A 9,286-nucleotide genomic window follows, 5' to 3' on the forward strand; every position below is an offset into this window, starting at 1 on the left:
AAATCAACTCACGTCACTTCCAAGGAGGCATGACCCACTCCACAAAACAAGTATTTGATTACCTAATTTAGGTAGCTTTATAATTGATTTACTTTATTAGATACTTATTTATGTGTTAATTACGGTGTGGCTTCATGAGTATAGTAGCTTTATTATGTTTGGAAGAAAACCCGTCTTTGCAGGGTATAGCCTCCAGTATTTTTTATTCTCTATCACAAATTATGCACCAACGTATTTTTTTTGTTGATAAATTACATAGCAACTAACTTATGATTCCCTATTAATGCTTTCGATGATTTGTATTATGTTCATAATTATTTCCTATTTTATGATTTGATTGCCATTTCTCATTTTATTTTCATTAGAGTTTGAGTTGTTGAACATTAAGATAGCTTTTTCTATTGATTTCTACTACAAGTGTACATTAGATAAATTTGTAATTTGCATATATTTTGCATAATAACTGGAGAAAAATATTCAATTCCTAGTTTGATAAATAAATGATCTAGAGAAATAATTGTCTTTCTTTTAAAGCTCAGTTAATTGGTATAACAATATTTATCATTGATTCTCGATTGGTTATATCATGATCTCAAATCTATCTTGGAAAATACCATTTACCCCTTTAACTAATAAAAAATATCATCAATTTTTGGAAGAAGGTACTTATTCTTCACTATGGCTATATTGAGCTATCTAACATCAATGCATAGCCTCAAGGTCTCATCCTTCTTTTTTGCAAAAGGTATCGGTGCTCCCCAAAGTGAGACAAATGAGAATATGTATTGTTTCTTCAATAATTGTTCTAGCTACATTTATAGCTCCTTCAACTCTAGTGTTCTCATCGTATGAGAAGTTTTGGATATTGGAATGGCTACATGCTTTAGATCAGTAAAATCTCTATATCCATTTAGTGGAAAACTTGGGATTTCTCCAAATGCATCCTAAAATACTTGTAGCCCTACAAAACCCTCAATATTTGGACTCTCATTCTTCATTGGATCTTCCACATGAGCTACAAATAATTGAAAACTCTTGAAGCATATCTCCTATTGTGAGGCTAAAATTTCCTCTATATAAATGGGTCTTTGAATCCCTTTTAATAATCTATACTTTCCTTTTTCATAAAGACATATAATTATTTTTTTTATGCAAATATAGGAAAACATACTGCTTGGACAACTTTTCCATTCGAATTAGGACATGATAAGAACCAAATGGAACGATATTCAAATCAAAAATTCCCCAATGGTAGGTGACCATTCTAGCTTGATGTCATTAACATGATCAAACAATCAGGTATCACAGTTAACCTAGTCTGCCATATGTTTTCCTCTGAGCAAGCATACAAGTCGATAAATTCTTGAGTGAGCAGAGCATTTACAAACCTAGGGTGGTTGTATTATTTACATTGTAGACTAATGGTGGCTATGAATTATGATATGGAAGGCTCCCTCTCGTGTATGGTTGTGCCCAACATCACCTATAGGTGGATCTCTCCCTTAGATAGGACTTTGGTTGCAGGTAGCAATACTATTCATATTTCTCAGAGCCTAGATATGCAACTACCAAGTAGCCACGCTGGTCATTTTCATTACTTATGTGTTCCCTCTAGTCGAACCATCTATGGGTATCTATTCATTCTCTGAATCATGGAGAATAGGTGTTGTTTTGAATTTGTCATTAGGTCCTTGCACTTCGCCAGAATTCACCTGGACTCTCTGGGACTTAGGTTGGCTGCCTCATGTTACATTTATAATCCATCTATCTCATCAACTAAACTACATCATCTCATTTTTATGATTGCTTTGATGGGTCCTATTCACATCAGTGTATTCATTTTTGGTGATGTCCCAAGTTTCATTGTCAATAACCGTGATATTAAGAAATTCCACAGGCCCGGGTTGACATTATTCAAAGGGTACTCAGTTTCGTTCCATTATCTATCAAGTTCTCAAAGAAATTGGTGTGATGAGAGCCTTAGAAACCAACTCATGGTTTACCCATTTCCATATCTCGAGGGACATTCAACATTCCACTTGGCTGGGTGGTGGTTTGTGATATTTCACAAGAAACTTCCAATGGTTCCTAGCTCCAATGTTCATCGTCCATGGTTTGTGGTGCCCTAGTCTATGGCTCATGTCTTTTCTTTAAGCGTTTGTAGACAACAACATACATCCTTGTGGTTGGTTTCATTCCATTCGGTTGTTTAGAATGTGTGGTTCTAGGTAAGTTGTGGCCTGGCCCAGTTCTACATATCCAAGACTCTCCAAGGAAACCCTTTCAATCCATATGCACTCTTGGAACATATCTTTTTAATCTATGAATACTCTCAATTATAGAATATTTTGTTCTACAAAGCAGTGTTTGCTTCCTCTCGACTTCCTTTATCCAATATTCATATATTATTTTTTTAACATCTTCTCCAAGTCTATATTTGTATGGTTGCCTACAAATAATTGTCCAACAAGCAAGCTCATCATTTACATCTATTTGTAATCGAAATTTCCTATGTTTGTGCAATGTTTTTCATGAGGTCCCTAATATTTTTGCCATAGATTTTACCAAACGATTTTCTTTATTACTTGATGAAACCAGTACCATTTGTATTGTTCTATGTGCATTTATATTACTTGTCTTTATAGAACTTCCAATTGATTTTGAAGCACTATTAATATTTTGAATCACATTTTCCTACACCTTTTTATCTTTCGTTGATTTTTGAATACCAAATAGAGTTGTAGAGTCTTTTAATTTCTTTGATGTTAAGAGACCTCTCAAAATTTGAGTTTGAAATGTCACACTTTCATCTTTGAAGAACTTCTCAATAATGACCTTAACACGATATTTTACAATATGGCCATCTTTTTTATCTCCATATATGTCAGTGTCAACATTTTCTAACATATCATCATCAATATTGATTTCATCTGTGCATATGAAAATTAAATGTAAATGGGTATAAATATTCCTTAAATAATAAAATTAAAAAATGGAGTTTGAATGAAATTGAAATTAATAAATATGTATAACTTCAATTATACACATGACATATATATATATATATATATATATATATATATATATACACTTGATGGTGATTCAGCTTCTTCATTTGAATCTCTTTCAACATTTTCAACAACATCATCAATCATTGGTTCATTATCTTTTTCACTGTCTTTCAACATTTTTAATCTCATCATCGATGTTATGAGGAATATCTCCTTTCTTTACATTGCAAAATATTTTTCAAATTAGTTCATCAAATAAAAATTGAATTTCACAATAAACTAGTTAAATTTTAAATATCATTTATAATATCACTTAAAAAATTCAGCTCGAATAACTTAATTTAAAAATTAAGTTAAAAAATCTCACTTAAAAGATTTAGCTTAAAAGACTTACTTTCAAAATTAAGGCCAAAATATTTCCTCCAAAAAGTTTAGCCCAAAAAAGTTCAACCCAAAAAAATATTTACCTTAAAACTTTACCCCAAATGAGGAAAGTGTGCGAAAATGAAGTTTCGTCTCCATGTATTTATATTGTTTCGCATGAAACATTTTTTCGGAGGGTCGCATCATTTCATTTTTGTGGTCGATGGAAAATATCGACACATTTTCGACCGAACTTTCAAAATTAATTCGACCAAACTTTTAAAATAATTCGACCGAATTATTTTTCCGTTTATTTTAACAGACATCGATGACAAACACAAGTTCGACCGAATGTAATTTTAATTTGGCCAAACTGTTTTAACCTGCAACTCTGCAACAACTCGACTCTAGTCACGTTTTTCCAATTTCGGAATGCTTAAACTCCATCAAATATGATGAATTTGTTGTCAGAACAAAAACCAAAATTTGCATAATTCAATCTACTTTCAGTAGATATAAATTTTATGGAATTTCATAGAAATTTGCTAATTTTAATTAATTTTCTAAAAAATTGTGTGCAAAAAATTTCTGAAGGTCATTATGATTCAGTGAAATCAAATTTTTATCTACCAAAATACACTATAAAAAAATATGAAAAATTTATGGTTCATTATATTGGTTCGTCTTCTATAATGGGTAATTTTCAGAGTTTTAGTTTATAACTAATATGTTGAGAAATTGGACGCTTAGCTAAACATCTTCAAAATCTATAGTTTTTTCATATTGGTTCAATTCAAAAAAAATTAGTAATTATGATGTGCATCAATTGGTTTCGTAAATATAATGATATCGAAGTAGAGTCTATCTAGATTGTTGCAACACATTTTGTTTTTCAAAAACACCAAGTTAACAAAGAATACACTAGTGCTCAAAAACATGGCGTGTTATGAATCCCTTGATTTTTAAAGAACACACAGTCAAACAATTGCTAAGTTGAAATATCAAATGTGAATAAAAAAATTCCAAAAAATAAGTAATAAAAAGCTAATAAAATTTATAACAAGTTTCCTTTTTATTGTAAAATTAAATTCTAAACAGAAAAATTTCTTTGGCTTGCCGAAAGTTGAAAAACTTCTAAAAATGATATTGTTTTTCTCAAAAAATGGCAAAAAGTGTAACCCAACTTCACATTTTCACCCTATTCTACTTATGCATGTAACAGATAAAATGAAAAAACTAGAGAACAATGTAATGCAAGCACACATCGAACACCATGAGCACCAAGATATGCTCTAGGAAACCCTTTCAGAAAAAAACCCATTTGGATGGTCAAGTCATTTTGCCCCTTTTTATGTGGAATGGAAATGATGAAAATACAAAGGAGAACACTCTCTCTATGTAGTTGACTAAGACCTTTGGCTCGTGGGCTACATCAAAATAAAAACTTGTCTCTATTATGCTCTCTCTCTGCCCGCCTCTCTCCCCACACTTAGCTATTATGCTCTATTATGGAACAAAATACCAAAAGATAGAATAGAACATGTTTCCCTCCTAGTTGTCTAATTATAACACATTTTTATAGCCAACTAGGAGTTAAATTTAACCCATTCAATCCTCAACAAGAGTTGCAATTCGAACTTTTTAAATAATTCTTCATCATCCCCACATGGCTATCCCCTTTTCCATGAGTAATGGAATTTAACATAGCATCCTCTCAAATATGGTGGTCAATCACAATATGTCAACTTCTAAGATGCATAACTTTTGCACTTGAACTCCGATTAACATCTTTCTTTGACCACTAGAAAGATCTACATGTGTAGAATAGCATTAGGGTGTGTGGTGCAAGTGACAAAGTTTTTCCCCAAATAAATGTCACTTAAGACTTCAAAATGGGCCCAAAATGTTTATGATATAAATTCTGCAATCTAGGTCCCACCACTAAAATTGCTCTTGTAAGTTGATTTCTTTGTTTTTTTACCCTAAAAGCATTGAGATGGATGGCAGGGAATATAATGATCCAATCTAAATTAATTGAACTCTAACCATAATGTCTATATCATTTTCCCCTTGGTTCAATGATGGATGCCTTAGATGATTCATTATTTCTTTAAAATTGAGCTTTTTTAATGTAAAATACCTATCCCTTATGCTTGGTGAGAGAACTTGGTTATTTTCCTTTATTCGGCATGCCATATTTAGACATTTCATCATTGAGCTAGTCATTTTTTCGATGTACATGTAGATTATTTTATTAGCAAACAACACTTAGCTAATTTTACCATCTCCCTAATCTTTGGTCCAAATAATTGAGTCACTTTATTAGCCCTACCAATTTTCTTATCAAATCGTCTTAATATTTTGTTTAACATTCGCAACATAACCACGTATTCCCCTCTTTAAGCACTACAATTCCTCTCTCCTACTAAAAATAAAATACTTATCACTCATTAAACACTTACTAAACCAACCATTTCAATTTACTACTTGATAATCAACTCTTTATTTAACCCTAAAATATTTATATATTAATCATTTATTTAATCTTACTCAGAAATCAACTATTACTCAATACATATTCATTTTATTAATTAAAAAACATATTATATAAATATACAATTCTCTATCTAAAATAAATACATTTAATATAACTTAATAAGAAAATAATGATTAACCATCTAAAAACAAGTACCATCTAAATTAGATCACAACCTACCTAAAATAAACTGAATTAACCTAACTTTCTAAGTTCATTTACATAACTTTTTAGAAAAATAATAATTAAGAATCTAAAAATAAAGAACATCTCAATTAAAGGGCTACCCTACATTACATCATGCGGAAAACAACAACAAACAAGTACATAATGAGCCTCATATAAGACCTAAAATTTAAATTAGTTACTCATGTAATCAACCATGCACTTCGCTAAATATTGTATCCTACCAAAACCAATGATCAGAAAATATAAAACGAGGCTCATTAAGAACTTAAAAATCAAGCAACGTGCTCAGGTTGTCAACCATAAGTTCACACACAATGTGATTTGAATATAAAACCTCATATTTAAATGGTGATAGTTAAGCTACAAACAAAACGCTTTCTGCATAAGATACACATGTAGATATAATAAAATAATATAATGATAACCCAGAAAAAGTTCGAGCACTCTAGTTCGTGCATCGCAACCCAGGGATTTAAAATGGATATAATAGTCAATCAATTTTGTATAAAGTTTCCAATCATTAAGAGTTTGACACAAAACTCCATTAATAGTATAGTCAAAAGTCAGCTATAAATATAGTCGTATGCAAACATATACTTTGGGAGTTGTTTGAGGAATTTTAATCGTCTATCAGATTTTGGTTAAATTTTTTTTTCTTAAATTTTGTAGAGGCAGTGTTTGAATTGTGTTTTTAATGGTTGAAATGGATTTAGCATCATCAAAAACATATAGAACACTTAAAATTTTGAAATTTAACAACTATAACTTTGATTTACAAAAATTTTTGCCAAATTTTCACTAAATATAACTGAAATTTCCTTTCCAAGTAATTCCTCCACTTAATTAAACTAGATGCGACAATGTGTATGCCCTGCAAATTTACCATGGTTAAATACACGGCTCCATAATAATTCTGATTTTGATAATACTTACTCAACCCATTGTTATATATAATTTAAGTGAAATAATATTGAAATAAATGAATAAATGTATTTGTAAGCGTAAAAAATAAATATATAATTTTAAAATACATAATATTTTATTGTAATAAAATATAAATAAATTATATAATGTTTATTTAAAAATTAATATTATAAATTTTTTCCTATAATGACGAGGAACATTAACAATTATCAATTGATATTAAATAGATATGTTGTTACACGATCTAGGAATAGTAACTATAACATTAAAAATTGCATAAAAATTATTGAGATTTTACTATTTGTTACTTTAAGCATTTTACTATTTGTTATTTTAAACTTTATTACATTATGATGTTAAATATTAAATCATTCATGTTGGAAGGTCAAAAAAAGCATATATTGTAGTTACTTAAATTATTGGTAATGATACTTTAACAAAAATTGAAACTGTTTTTATTAATTAAAATAAACAGTTACCCTCTACCTGAAAAGGGAAATATAGAGGGGAGAGGAGCAAAAGAGGCTCATAGAAACTGTTTTTATTAATTAAAATAAACAGTTACCCTCTACCTGAAAAGGGAAATATAGAGGGGGAGAGGAGCAAAAGAGGATCCTAGAGCTAGGTGGAATAAACCAGTGGAAAAAATACTCAAACATAGTGGAAAAAATACTCAAACATAGTAAAAAATTAGTATAGAGATTGAGACTATACAGTGAGGCTTGAGGCTTAAGGTCCTGAGTGTCACTAGATATAATCCAGTGTTCCAGTGTGAAAAACAGAAAGAGTCTTGAGGCCCAAGGTAAGACTATAATATCCAGTGATATAATCCAGTGTTCTAGTGTGAAAAACAGAAAGAGTCTTGAGGCGCCCAACTAGTGTGAAAAACAGAAAGAGTCTTGAGGCGCCCAAGGTAATACTATAACTGGATATAATCCAGTGTGAAAAATAGAAAGTGCGGTACTGACTGTAACTGGAGGCTTAAGGTCCTGAGTGTCACTGGATATAATCCAGTGTTCCAGTGTGAAAAACAGAAAGAGTCTTGAGGCCCAAGGTAAGACTATAATATCCAGTGATATAATCCAGTGTTCTAGTGTGAAAAACAGAAAGAGTCTTGAGGCGCCCAAGGTAAGACTATAACTGGATATAATCCAGTGTGAAAAGCAAAATGAGGCGCCCAAGGTAAGACTATAACTGGATATAATCCAGTGTGTGAAAAATAGAAAGTGCGGTAATCCACTGCGAAAAACAGAAAGAGTTTTGAAGCCCAAAGTAATGATGGTAACTGAATATAATCCAATGTGAAAAACAGAGAGTGCTCAGGGGAAATTCTAGACATGATTTCCTTTCCAGACTTCTAGAAGTAATTTTCATTACAAGTTAAACAGAAAGAGAAGTCTAGACATGATTTCCAGACTTCTAGAAGTAATTTTCATTACAAGTTAAACTGAAAGAGTTTTGACACCCAAAGTAATGATGGTAACTGAATATAATCCAATGTGAAAAACAAAAAGTGCTGAAAATAGAAAGTGCTCGGGGGAAAGTCTAGACATGATTTCCAGACTTCTAGAAGTAAAAGTCTAGACATGATTTCCAGACTTCTAGAAGTAACATTACAAGTTAAACAGATAAGTAAAATACTAAAGTAACATTACAAGTTAAACAGATAAGTAAAATACTAAGCTTCTCTAGACATGATTTCCAGACTTCTAGAAGTAACATTGCAAGTTAAACAGATAAGTAAAATACTAAGCTTCTCTAGACATGATTTCCAGACTTCTAGAAGTAATTTTACAAGTTAAACAGATAAGTAAAATACTAAGCTTCCTTATGAATTAATGACCATAGAAATTAGTCTAACGATTAAGTGGAATTTGATCCTTTGAATTGATTTAGCAAAATTATTTGATTTACAGTGTCAACATAGGAAAGGAAAGAAAACCCTGAAAGTATAGTATTACTGAGAATAAGAGTTATCGGCGTGGCAAATAAAATCGTAAACAGTCATCATTGTAACCTCCAAAAATAAACCATGAATGCTAGCTCGAGATGGAAGATCAAGTTCATCCAATCATTAATCAGTCCTCTACTCTGGAGTATGAAAAGAAGTTAATTATAGCATAGTAGCGAAACATTCGATTTGAAATATTACCAGAGATTCTATATAATGGTCGGTAGGCAATGCTACGAGATTTCAACAGAATCTATCTCTAATGTTAAGTTATAGTAATATATACAGAAACCATTCAACATAATCTATATC

Source organism: Pinus tabuliformis, chromosome Q (genome assembly GCF_031772625.1).
Source record: "Pinus tabuliformis cultivar Carrire ecotype Pingquan chromosome Q, CPIR1, whole genome shotgun sequence".
In the NCBI taxonomy this organism is placed as follows: Eukaryota; Viridiplantae; Streptophyta; class Pinopsida; order Pinales; family Pinaceae; genus Pinus; species Pinus tabuliformis.